This window comes from Hyaena hyaena, unplaced genomic scaffold, assembly GCF_003009895.1.
Source record: "Hyaena hyaena isolate Hyena2069 unplaced genomic scaffold, ASM300989v1 scaffold_944, whole genome shotgun sequence".
Classification (NCBI taxonomy): Eukaryota; Metazoa; Chordata; class Mammalia; order Carnivora; family Hyaenidae; genus Hyaena; species Hyaena hyaena.
This window is the reverse complement of record NW_024081577.1, coordinates 652,381-665,614: the sequence shown is the minus strand read 5'-3', so window position 1 is coordinate 665,614 and position 13,234 is coordinate 652,381. Positions and strand designations below refer to the sequence as shown.

Below are 13,234 nucleotides of genomic sequence, written 5' to 3'. Positions count from 1 at the left end.
TCCACAGCTGCTGGGAACTGAGTACCCTTGGTTAGAAGCTGACAGTAAGCCCGGTTACAAGCTTAGGGCTTGTAAGCCTGGAATTGCCTGGGGTTGCAACCTGGAGCAACATGCCAACAAACACTTATTGATTATCTGCTTGCCAAACACTGTCGTGGATGCTGAGAACCCAGGAATAAGACATAGTCACTGGCCCTCGCATGCCAGCCTCAAGGGGTGAGGTAAACACACATCTACGGCAGAGAAGGACAGTACTGTGTGACCCAGGCAGGGGAGAGGTAGTCTGGAAGACTCTGGGTAGAGAGCTTTGGTCTAAGCCATGGCCATGGCATGTGCAGAAGTGTGAAGTGCAGCTGCAAAGATGCTTCTATGAGGTCATGTGCAGGGGGAGTGTGTGTGTGTGTGTGTGTGCAGGGAGGAATGGCATGGGAGCTGTTGGCAGATCCCATAGGATCTGGAGCACCCTAAGAACTTTGGCTGATATGGGCTTAGACGCTTTCTCAGAGATGAGCATTCGAGATGGGTGAGTCCAATGGATCCATGAATATTTTCAAAAATTGTATCTAGTTTTAGATTCTTTGAATTCATATAAAGTGAGGAAAAACTTGGGGATGTTTCTCTGATGTTTGGTAAATCTTTCCCACTGACAAAACCCATCTGCACTATCCAAATGACCATGATTGGGGTTCTGGCCTGGAGACCAAAGCTATAACCCTCTGAAAAAGCTGGAAGAATTGTCATTGCAGAGTCTGTCCTCCAGGGGGCGTCTTTGTACACAGTGGGCATTCTTTCCCTTGGTTCTGAGCCGCCCCACCTCACCTCCTGCCTCATCTGCACTCCAGGCAAGGCCCACCTTAAGGTCCAGGTGTCCACACCCCCTGGATGACCAACAATCCTGGTTTTAGTACTTTTAAAAAGTACCACATTTCACAAAACTTCTCAGTCCCAGCGGTAACCTTCAGGACAGAGGAAAGTTTGAGCCCAGACCTCTGGCTTATAGGACGTTGACTGGCAAGTGAAGCTACAGAAAAGTGGCTTTGAAGCCAGGCCTGCCCAACAGAAGTTTGATTTCTCTGCTCGATATTTTTCTGTGTGATGTTGAAGTTAGTTCACCTTTCTGAACACTAGTTTCTCACCTGTTATAGTGGAAAAAAGAATACTTATCTTAAGAGAATGGAAATAATGTACGTTAAACACTATCACCTAGGAAGTGCTCAGTAAATGGTGTTATTTTCTAGGAGAAGGCATATCAACAGTCACCGTATAATGTGAACAAATGTATTAAGCTTTATAATGAAGGTTGAGGGGCATATAACTGCTTCTGGGGTTCAGGGAAGTCCTTCAGTTGCTACCAATTGCTGACAAAACTCCAGGGTATGGCTCTCACACATCCCCTGTGGACTGTGATTAAAAATTAGAGAAAAAGGAAATGCAATATAGTGAGAGCATACTGAGTAGCAAACAAATTTGAGTAGTGAGCTAGCAGACACCAAGTATAAGCAGTCTCTGAACTCCAGTTCAGTTCATGTCAGAGATGAACCTGTCAGTGGAAGAGTCGTTTTAGACTCCAAAGCAAGTGCTTTGGAGCAGAGAACTGGCTAGGCCTGGTGAGAGAGCACAGGTATTTCAGAATTCTCTGGAAGTTCTGGAATATTCTAGTATATTCTGGAATGCACTTCCTGTGGGTGAAACCAGAGGGCAGGGAGAAGTTCACACAACTGTGTTTGTGAGGAGTGGGTTTGTTGACTTGTCTGCTTGTGGGGTGACCCAAGGAGGACCACAGCAGGCTTGTAGTCACATCTGAGGAGTTCTGCCCCTTTAAAGAGACCCAGACTCTAGATAATGATGTAAACTTCCTCTAAGAGTGTAGCCAGGTCTAAACTCTACCCCAGTTTCTTTCCCAGAAAGCCCAAGTAATATTAAATGTGGAAAATTGGTACCTTCCTCCTCTCCCCTCCATACTTGGACATCTCTTCAAGGTCATCTTTTGTGCTGAAGCTGTTGAGAAGGTACTATTCTTTCTTGTTCAGAAGTTGTAGCCCCTTGGGGCGCCTGGGTGGCTTAGTCGGTTGAGCGTCCGACTTTCGCTTAGGTCATGATCTCGCAGTTCGTGGGTTCGGGCCCCACGTCCGGCTCTGTGCTGACTGCCAGCTCAGAGCCTGGAGCCTGTTTCAGTCTGTGACTCCCTCTCTCTCTGACCCTCCCCTGCTCACGCTGTCTCTCTCTCTCCTAGAAATAAATAAANCGAATTCTGTGCCTCCCTCTCTCTCTGTCTCTCCCCTGCTTGTGCTCTCTCTCTTTCTCTCTTTCTGTCTCAAATTAAACATTAAAAAAATGGGGCGCCTGGGTGGCTTAGTCGGTTAAGCGTCAGACTTTCGCTTGGGTCATGATCTTGCGGTTCGTGGGTTCGAGCCCCGCGTCGGGCTCTGTGCTGACTGCCAGCTCAGAGCCTGGAGCCTGTTTCAGTCTGTGACTCCCTCTCTCTCTGACCCTCCCCTGCTCACGCTGTCTCTCTCTCTCCTAGAAATAAATAAAACATTAAAAAAAATTTTTTTAATAAAAAAAAAGAAGTTGTAGCCCCTTGACATCTGAGAATGTCACTGACAATGACACGTAGCAAGATTAGTGACAAACAGGTCTCCAACCTCTCAAGAATGCTTCATCTCTCAGGACCAATGGTGCCAGTAATGGTGATGGGGAAGATGGCTTTGGAAGGAACAGCTGGACCTGGTGCCTTTGCCTCAGATGCCATCCAAAATGGTGGATAATTAAACATCCCTCTCCAGAGCTGTGTGAGGAGGCAGCTTATAAAACAAGGGCAAGTCTGGGTCTGCTGTCCTGTGTGTACTTGAACAAATGTTCTGCCCTGACTTCTCTGTTAAATCATCTTTCTACCCTTCAGCTCTGTGAGGGACTAAACATCATCACCAGGACCACATGCACATCTTTAACGGTTGAGCCTTTATCTAGGGGACCGTTAATAGGTGACAGTGACCCATGGGCATTTAAAATGTAAGCTCTTCAAGGTATAAATGTCCTTGACAGCAGCATCTCACCAGAGTGAGATCTCTCACTGCTTTGTCTGCTCATCTGCTTTATCTCACCAAAGTGGCCCTGGCAGCAGATGGAGGTCTTCCCTATGCTTGGCATTTTTCTATGCATGATTTGGATTACAAAATCAATTCCTAAGTAGGGCCCCTGGAACTTAGTCCCATAAAATGTGTGCTTGAGTTATAATGAGTTAGGTGGAATGGCCAGGGGAGGTCGGCATGGAGAGCAGGAAGCGATCACCTTCTCTGTCTATTCATCAGATCTTATATTATTGTGAGTGCGTTATCATGGGGCTTCATTGTGTATCAAATAGAAACATCATTTCCACTAAGTGCAAAGAGAGCAAACTTTACCTGTACTTCCAGGTGTAGTTCGTGTGGTGATGAGAGATTTGCAGGCAGAGAGGCCTCGGTTTGAGCTGCAGAGGAGGTCTGTCCTGATGAGCTGACCCCAGTACCGTAGCCCCTTCCTGTCACCCGAGCAAGGAGGCCATGTGTGGGATGGGGCTGACTCTGCTGCACACCTGCTGAGCCCCTGCGCCGGGCAAGGGGCCCTCAGAACAGCGCCTGGGTGCCCCCTCCCCTGAGGACCTGCCAGCGAGTGGGGTAGGACTTCTTGATCCCATTAGGCCACAGCTGTCCCTGCCTGGACACCATGACCAGAGCATGGGCCTGGTTTCCATCACTTGAGCATTGATTTGGCTTGTAATCATCATCAGAGGGCATATTCCAGGTTCGTGGTTTAAGAAAAAGCACACTTTTGTCTGCAGCTGAGGACCCATTCCGTTCTGAGCCTTTAATAAGCTGCTCCAGGCTCAGCACTGCTGTGTCTCTTATCTGACTCCAACCATACAGCTCTGATTTCTGAGGCAGGTGGGCATGATGCTGGGAAAGGCATACAGGCCCCTTTTCTGGATATTCCCAAGTGTAAATGTGGCCAGATAAATGTGTGCTGTGTTACTGTGCCAGGAATTCAGCGGGGAGGCTTGGGGCTCTGCATCCTAACAGGAAACACCCAATAAACCACCGGCCTCAAGGCTCTGCTGTTTTAGTGCAGGGCTTAAATGCAATCTCCTTCAGGCCGCCCAGGTACCTTCGGCCAGATTGCTGCTCAAAGCCCCACACGGAATGTGGCTTCCTGAACCCCCAGCCTGATCCGACAGAGCCGACTGGGTTGCTCTTACATGCAGGGGGAGTTCACAGTGCATTGACTCACTCTCCTCTGCACATCAGGATGACTTGTGGGAACAGGGGAAGTGGTTGTGCTCTGCTCAGCCGGGCACCCATTCACCTATCGGAGACTTTCCAAACCAGCTGGATGAGGCCCAGGGTGTACTCCAGGATCCAAGGAACAGATTTTGCCTCTGAGTGCAATGAACCCACCTTCACCATTTCTTTAAGTTATAACTCGCCCAGGCACTCTCAGTCAGCTCTCTGACAATCAAGGATGGATGGAATTTCTATTGGCCAGATAACCAGAAAATTAAAGCTTCTGTTTTAAAGAGTCTTACTTAAGAAAAAAAAAAAAAGCCATACTTTAGCTACAGGCAGGTTCTGTCATTGCTGACCCCCAAGGAGGCTGGCCTGATGGCTATGGGCTTGGCTGACCCACAGTTAGAGGGTGGCCTTCGAGGCTGAGCCCAGTGCATCCCAGCAGATGACGCATGCGCAGTAAACCCAGCAAGGGCCATGGGGGCCAGTGACAAACAAGTCGTGGCTAGCTCCTGATGCTCAGGAATCTGGGGTCAACTTGGGATCAGTGGTGCCAGAGGATTTGAAACAATTGTAACCAGCAGGGCAGCCTCTGGTGTATCAACAATGGAACAAAGTATGTGCAGATACAATTATGCCATCCCTGAATTAAGTCAACATTTTCCTTGCAGCAAAGCCTTTTACTCATCAAGTGAGAGCACCCATGGCTAGTGTTTAGCCACCTGTCAGTACAATGACCTATGACCTGATTGGTCACCTTTTGCCATGGATGTAAAATTCGTAGTTGTTAGGGGAGGTGTCTGCCAACTTCTGATGAACAATTGAGTCCAACCCAATCTGATTTCACCCACATCTTCCATTTTTAGCTGTAGGTTCTTGTGAAGCTTTGACAAGAATGTCAGGCCTGGATATGTCTCTCTCACTGTGCCTGCCTGATGCAATGTTAACTTGATGGCAAAGTTGGATTTTTTTAAATGTTTATTTGTTTATTTTTGAGAGAGAGAGAGAGAGAGAGAGAGAGCACATGCACAAAAGTTGGGGAGGGGGCAGAGACAGAGATGGAGACACAGAATCTGAACCAGGCTCCATCCAGCCTCTGAGCTGTCAGCGCAGAGCTTGACGCGGGACTTGAACCCACAAACCGTGAGATCATGACCTGAGCTGAAGTCAGATGTTTAAAGAACGGAGCCACCCAGGTGCCCCCTGATTTCTTTTTTTTCTGAGAGAGAGAGAGACAGCATGAACAGGGGAGGGTCAGAGAGGGAGGGAGACACAGCATCCAAAACAGGCTCCAGGCTCTGAGCTAGTCGTCAGCACAGAGCCCGATGTGGGTCTCAAATCCACAAACCGTGAGATCATTACCTGAGCCAAAGTCAGAAACTCCCGCTGAATTTTTTTTAACATTTATTTATTTTTGAGAGACAGAGAGAGACAGAGTGTGAGTGGGGAAGGGGCAGAGAAATATGGAGACAGAATCTGAGCTCTGAGATCATGACCTGAACCAAAGTCCGACACTTAACCGACTGAGCCACCCAGGTGCCCTCAAAGTTGAACTTTTAACTGCAGGCACTGAGAACTTCAGAAGACCCCATGCAGGGGGAAGGTGGGGAGAGAGCCCAGACTGACTCCAGGTGGAGGAAGGTCTCCTGGCTTTGCCAGGACTCAGAGGCACATAATCAGAGGCCAGACGGGATGACGTGAGAACACAGGCTGAGACTCCCAGAAGAGAACAGAAACCTCCCAGGCCTGGCTTTGCCATAAGCCATTGTGGGAATCCTGAAGTTTGTTTGCTGGCCCGGAGCAATTCCTTAGTGTTCTTGCTACCCAAGCCCTTCTTTGATGAAACTGCTGGTTTTGTCCCCTGACTCCAGCCACGTGGACCAAATCAGGGCTATCATCCCTTTCTGTGACTCTGCCTCCCTGGCCTCAGTCCCCTTGAGGGGAGGATATTGGAGATGGTCCCTCCCTGAGACTTATTGGCACTGTAGCTGGTAGAGGAGAGGGGTTCCTACTGGGAGGGAGAAAAGAACCTGGAAGCTGCTGGTGGTTGTGTCCCCCACGTCCTGGAGGAAAAGATCCACTACCTTTTGGTAAGAATGAAGCTAACATTTGGTAAGGGAGAAGCAAGTGGCAAAAGGGACTGGAAGGTTCTGTCTGAATCAGAGTCCCTGCTTCAGCAAGCAGTTCCCGAGGTTAGAGTGCCTTGCCATTATAGGGATCTAAGCGCACCTCGTTTCACCCAAGTTCAAATTGCGTTCTATGCTATTATACTTGCCAGCAGTTTCTTAGCATTCTACATGTCATATTGTTACTATTATTTCTGGTGCACAATTTTTGGGCACATTTTGGCAGCCAAGGACCTGTTTCGTTCAGCAATCCCCCATCTACGGGATTGGTGTGGGCAGGAATCACACCATGCTAAGGCTTGGAAGACCGAGAAGGCTTTGCGTCTTACCTCAGAATCTGGCACTGAAATCACACTTTCAGTTTCTGTTTTATAGTCAGAATATAGTCAATTCTATATGTCAATAGTCAGTTATAAATAGTCAATACTTGGATATCAAATAGGAGCTAAAAAGTGTTATTTCAATCTGCACTCGGTGAAACATTTAGTGCTTACCAGTAAAGGTTAAAGGCAATGAGGAAACTTAAATCTGGGATGACTTTGTAACCTTTTGTGAATATCAGGGACTGTGATCTTGGTGGGGTTTGACAACCATTAGCTTCCACCCTAATGAGGTGCAAGCCAGTAGGATTTAGATCAGAGACCAGGCGTCCCCCATGCTTTCCAATCCATCCTACAAATCTCAGTTCACAATGCAGAGTACTAACCACTATACGATCATGGCGAGCTACTGGGGACTTAGCAAATCTCAGTTCAGAACAACAAATAACAGTGGAGCATGCACCATGCTGGAGACAGAAAGGTAAGTTCCCATCTTACGTACAGACCCATTAGTACATCTAATATGCGGATTTCGTCCTATTGCTCAAGGATCCTGCAGCAGACTCCCCAAATATGCTCCAAGTAAAGTGTTAACTGGGACTAGCTCTCAAGGCCCCCACATGGCTTTCTATAGCTAGCCTGGCACCCTTACCTTCTGGGTTCCCGGGGCTGGCTGGCCTCCAGGATGCTGAGAAGCTTCTCCTGTCACCCCCACCCCCAAGTATCCACATCCTACTTACCTGTAGGGTCCAACTCATGTTCTTATCTCTTTAAATCTTCCCAAATCTGGTTCTTTTACACCTTCCTGGTGGAATTTCACCACTATTTATTTTTAAGCATTCTCTAAAATGGTTGTTTTTAAATGGTGTCTTTATTCTATATTCAGGAGTCTCTGGGCAAACCATGTCATCCTTGAGACCTGCCAGTAGCTATGTCACATGCATACAGAGAATCCCCAGGGCAGCAGACAGGCCTTGGGCAGAAGATCTGGGTTGGAGTCTTGGTTGTGGGATCTTGGGCATCTGTCCAACCCCTCTTCTCTAGAAGGCTGCCTCCGTGCACAGCCCCCTCTGCTCCTTCTGCACCTCCTCTCGCTGCCTGCCGGCCTCTGCTATCTGCAGTTCTTTGCTCAGGGCTTTCTTCGTTAGAGGGACCACCCCAGTCATCCCCACTTCCCACCAGAGACCCGCCCTCTGGACTCCCAGTCCTGGGCATACCCCTAACTGAGTCTCGTCACTCCATGCTGGCCTTCCTTGTTAAGATGTCTGCCTTCCCTGCCTGCCAGGAGCCCCATTAAATTCTTCTCGGGTCCCTAGGGTTATTGGCAAGGACTTCATACAGGTTCATTTTATGAATATGAAGTGGACCTGCCTACCCCACAGGGTAAGATCTCCCAAATAAATAATAATAAAATAACAATGCTGTGATGATGACAACTGACCAAATGGCCAGGTGCCTGGCTCTGTTCTAGACCTTTGCCACATATCATCTACTGGCAGAGCCTATGAGATAAGGATTATCCTTATCTCCGTTGCAAAGATTTGTGTAATAAATGACCACAAACCTAACAGGGCAAAATGGACATGTCCACAAGGCTACGTTCCTTCTGGATGTTCTGGGAAAGAATCCCTTCTTTGCCTCTCTCAGTTTCTGGAGAGGCTGTCTGAACTCCTCAGTTCCTGGCCACATTGCTCCAGCTACCCGATGGTCAGCTTCCCTTGTCTCATCCCCTACGACTGATGCTGACCCCCCCTTGTAAGGACCCTGGCGATGACACTGAATCCACCCAGATAAGCCAAGATGGTCTCCCATTCCCAGGACGATTCAATGAATCACATCTGCAAGGTCCCTTTTACCATGTGAGGTCACACACTCCCTGCAGGCGTTGGATCAGGGCATCTTCCAAAGCCACCATTCTGCCCACCTAGTAAAGCCGACGGGAAACACAGAAGCATTCTGTGACATGTGCTGAGGGCCATAAAGCACTTTCTATGCAGAAGATCTTAATTTCCCCCGTAGCATCAAGCACTTGGGAGGTGCTCAGTGAATGCTTTTGAGTTACTGAAGTGACTCTTAAAAAGTGAAATGAATTGTCCCAGTATCTAATGAAACACTTGCTCGGAAATTTAAAAAAAAGTTTTCCAGCATTGTTTATTCTCTTTGAATCCTCGAAGCCCTCTTCCTCTCATCTTCAATGATCTTGTGAACATTCGACCACTGTTTAGTTACTGGTTATTTCCTTGGAGCTCACCATGAGGCAGTGTAACCTTGTTTACCCTCTGAGGGAGCAAGGTCTTCCTGACCATCTCTGAATGAGAAAGTATTGCATTCAAGCTGCAGTGAAAAGAGTGACTGGACAGGTGCTCCTGCCTGGGAATATGGATTAGAGACACAAAGTCTCTATTCCCAGGCCACTGGCCATTCATTCCACCTGCCATTTAGCATTTGTAGCGTATCTTCTCTGTGCAAACCTAGGACAGTGTTCTGAGGGACCGCTGATGGGCATAGGAGATTCAGAGGAGCTCACCATTCACAGAAGGGATAAGTGTTTACATGTACAAATATGATGCCACCCAGAAAGAGTAGGACTGAGTGAGAAGAAGCAGGCTGCACAAGTCTGGTCGCGTCTAAAGAGCCGAGGCGCCGACCCATGTAAGAAGGAACTTCTGGACATAAATGTGGCTGCCAGCGATCCAAGGAACAGAGGGTAGAAGGGCCTGTTGTGGCTGGTGGATCCAGAGGTCTGTGTGAGGAACAGAGGGAGAATGCCTGCAAACAGGTGGGGCTTGAAGATGAAGGTGGAGTGGACTCCCTCTCTATCATTATGTGGTTTCCTAGCATTTGTTCACTGCAGGTGGCACAGCACCTCGACCCTGCATCTATTTTCTTTTGTCTGTGATGTCTTTCCATTCCCTGGAGTCTTCATCTATACTGTGAGATAGGACAGAACATATTTTCCCAGTGGACATCCATGAGACATCAGGAAGGGGTTTAGCCTCAATCTCGTAGGGAAGCTTGGAAGCATTTCCTGTAGAGAAGAGCCTTCTCCCTGGTCTCAGGGATGGCCAGTCTCTGAGATCATGTTCCTGGAAAAGCTTCAGGTTTAAAAAGAGCAACATTGGTTCCCTTTCTCCATTGTCACAGTTCCCAACTCTGGCTTCGTCCCCTGGTTCTGACACTGAGTAGCTGTAAGACTCTGAAGGGATTCGTTACCCTCTCTGAGCCTCTGTTTCTGGGTGACAACCATAGTCCCTTCTCTGGCTGTTGTAAGGATTAAAACATTCAATGTATGTGAAGGTCCTAGCCTAGTGCCTGGAGCCGAATGGGCACACAAGAAATGTGCCAGTTCCCTTCACTGGGAAACTCTGCGCAAGGAAAGCTTTAATTACAATTGCTTTCTCTTTCTCTCAATGCAAGAATTCGTTTCCAAGACAATGAATGGACCACAGAATTCTGCTACCTACCAGCCACTGGTAGCCAACAGACTCCCCATCTTACACCAACACTGTCTCTCAAAGGTGGTACATTTAGGCAGGTGCCAGCATGTGGCTTGGTGGCTCCTTGTGCACCCAGATCTATGACAGTTATACAAGATATGTCCTTAAATAGCTCACCACGCTCAGAGCCACCCCAGCATGGCAGGGCTCGAAGCAACTCTGAGAAGCAAGACAGCTCTGGCGTCATCCAAGCCCTAGCTTGGTCGAGCATCCATCCTGATGGGAGGCCCCATCAACAGACTGGGTGACTTGTTGAATTGAAAAACGAGCAACAATGATCTCCACTCAAGATCAGGAACAAATATCAGGCATGATCACTTGTCAAACTTAGGCAGTTATCATGGTCCCCCACCCCATTTCTCTGAGTGTCCAGATACATGCCCAAGTCCCTGGTGTGGACCCCTAGCAAGATGCTACAGGCAGGCAAAGGAGGAGCAGACAGGCTGAGGCACCAGCTCCACGGATGCTGCAATAACATGACTATTATTTTTTCTGTTTTACAGGTAAGGCCATCTGTGGCTCGGAGGAGAGTAATTTACCCAAGGTCGCATATCTATAATTGCCTCTAAAGGCTTGGCACAGAGGAAAGACTAACACAAGGAGAATATCCCAGCATCTCTGAAAGCCTCCCAAGGAGGTGGGTCCCACATGGGTGCTGCAGTGGCCCACATGCCCGGGCTTCATCTGATAGCCAGAGGTTGGGAATTCTTTTTGCTAAAGGTGGCCCTGATGCTCGTGCCTGTCTGTACATTTCTTCTGCCAAATATGGCTCATGCAGTGTCTCTCTAGGAATGTGAATAGGATCAGGCCAGGCCCACATGTCAAACAGGCAGTCTGGGGTACAAAGGCCATCTCTGTGTTAACTTAAATCCATGCTCTTGAGCACTTTACAGAGTGACTCTAATTCTCTCTTGGATTCTACCCAGGAATATTGAGGTGAAAACACCAGGGCACACGAGAAGATTCGGAGTCCAGAAGGCTGGCCACACCTCTGGCTGATTGCTCCGTGGAAAAAGCATAGCTTGGGGTCCCCTGTAGCCTCCACGAGTGCCCCCTCCTGTGGGAGCCCAGTATTTCTACGCCTGGAGAGAAAGCGTCCTGGACCATCCCAGGGGGCCGGGAGGCTTGCATGCGTCTGGGGTCAGAGGCAGGTGTGGGAACCATTCCTGGCCTGTCCCACCACTCCCCTGACCTCATGGGAAATTCAGAGTTTGTCTGGGGGAGTGCTGCTGGTAGAAGTGGTGGGGGGCGTCTGTCTTGTGGAACGAGCTTTGCCAGCGATTTTGATGTAGGAGGTCTGTGGGCCATGTTTTGAGAACCTGTGCTTTCCCAGCCGACACAGCTTCCATTGGTGCCACAGTGACACTTGACACTTCTCAGCCATTTGGAGCCTCAGGACATTCTCGAGACACGAATCTATGCTGAAATCCGTAGCATTCTTCCGGGGACTCATCACTGTGGAATTATGGATGCCCCCATTAAGGCCCCAGGAGCTGGGCTGTGCAGGGAACAGTGTCTTGACCGAGAATAGTGTCCTCTTTCCTTTGTCCAAAGCCCAGAGTGGGTGGCCTGGGCTTGCCCAGAGGTGGACAAGCAGGGGCTCAGAGCAGGAAGGGTAACCCTGCAGGATTAACAATCTCCCCGGAAGCCTGGATTCCAAGGAGAAATTTGAGCATTGGGCCTTTCTGCCCGGCCTTTTGGGCACACCAGCCAGCACCTCTGATGTCCCTGGGGGCTGAGACCCTGGGCCTCCCCCTCCTCCCTTCCCCCATACTGGGTGCTCTACTCTGGACACAGTTAGCCAGAACCCTCAGGACAAAGAGGCTTCCTTTGAGAAACACATGCAGGGAGGGGGAAGAGGTCTGTGTCTACACAGCACTTCGCGATGTTCTGAAAAGGAAAACAAAATAAACAAATGTGTGAGGTAACGATTAAGATATTCAAAATATTTCCCTTTACAGCGGGAGAAATCAGATGGCAAAAAAAGAGAACTGATTTTGCTGTTCCACACACACCCCCAACCCCCACCTCACACCCACTTCAATTTAGGCTCTATTGTTTTCTGGGTCTTTCAGGGTTATAACCACTATCTCAATGACTAACAGAAAACTCTATTAGGCCCCTTTCTTTATGAAGGGAATTAATGACATCGAGAATTTAGTGCTTTGTAAACATAGTAGGGAAAGCGTTTCCCCAGGCTGGTGGAGTCCTTCACAGTGAGGGAAGCTGGTTAGGAAAGCAAATGTTTCCAGCTTGCTGAGAGGTCCCTCACCAAACAAACACTGTCTGCTTCTTGTAAAGCCTGGCCCCACAACACTCTATGTTTCAAAGTCCCCCCAAAAAAAGGAGTCGAAGAAAAATCAAGAGAAGAAGGAGCCAGAGAGAATGAGATGCATCTGCGAAGCTGAAAAAAATGCCAATTGGTGAAATTTTCTAACAGAAATGAATTTTTTTCCGGTGAAAATGCGTCTCCTCAGCTAAGTCCACTTTTTAGACCCTAATTAGAGAAATCAGTTGTTGCCCCAGCCCAAACCCACAGACTAATTACCCTCTCTGTTCTCTTTAAACTTTTAGGCCTGGCCAATGACCTAACAGCTTCAGAAATGAGAACCTCTTAGAAAAAAAAATAAAAGTAAAAGTAAAAGAAAGAATAAAAAGTCTCTCGGGACAAACATTCAGAAGGAAGTGCGGGGAAGAAGGGGTTGTGGATCAGGACCATGGGGTTTCACTTAGGGCATTCACAGGGCAAGTTGCTAATAGTTGAGGGAGGGGAGGTGGTGGAAGAGAGAAGAGAAAGCGTTCATTTTATTAAAAAAAAAAAAAAAAAAAAAAGGACATTCCAGGCATTTCCCAAGCCTTTCTCCTTCAGAGATGCCCTTTCCAGACACCAGCCCTTTTTGGCTCAGTCCCTTCCTCCTGGAGAAAACCACAGTAACATCAGTTCAGCAAACACCTGCATCATTGAAAGTCAGTCAACCCCATTCGAAGACCCGGTGATGGAACTACCCAGGCCCAACCTGGGGCATTCA

The 13,234-nt window shown here is 48.3% G+C and overlaps 1 long non-coding RNA gene across 1 annotated transcript; it reads left to right on the top strand.

Moving 5' to 3' along the window:
* Positions 1-6: 6 nt before the first annotated feature.
* LOC120223071 lies at positions 7-12,110 on the top strand. Its single transcript, XR_005526185.1, has 3 exons — positions 7-221; positions 10,709-10,842; positions 11,132-12,110. It is a non-coding gene; the product is annotated as an uncharacterized LOC120223071 (long non-coding RNA).
* The last annotated feature ends 1,124 nt before the right edge of the window (positions 12,111-13,234 follow it).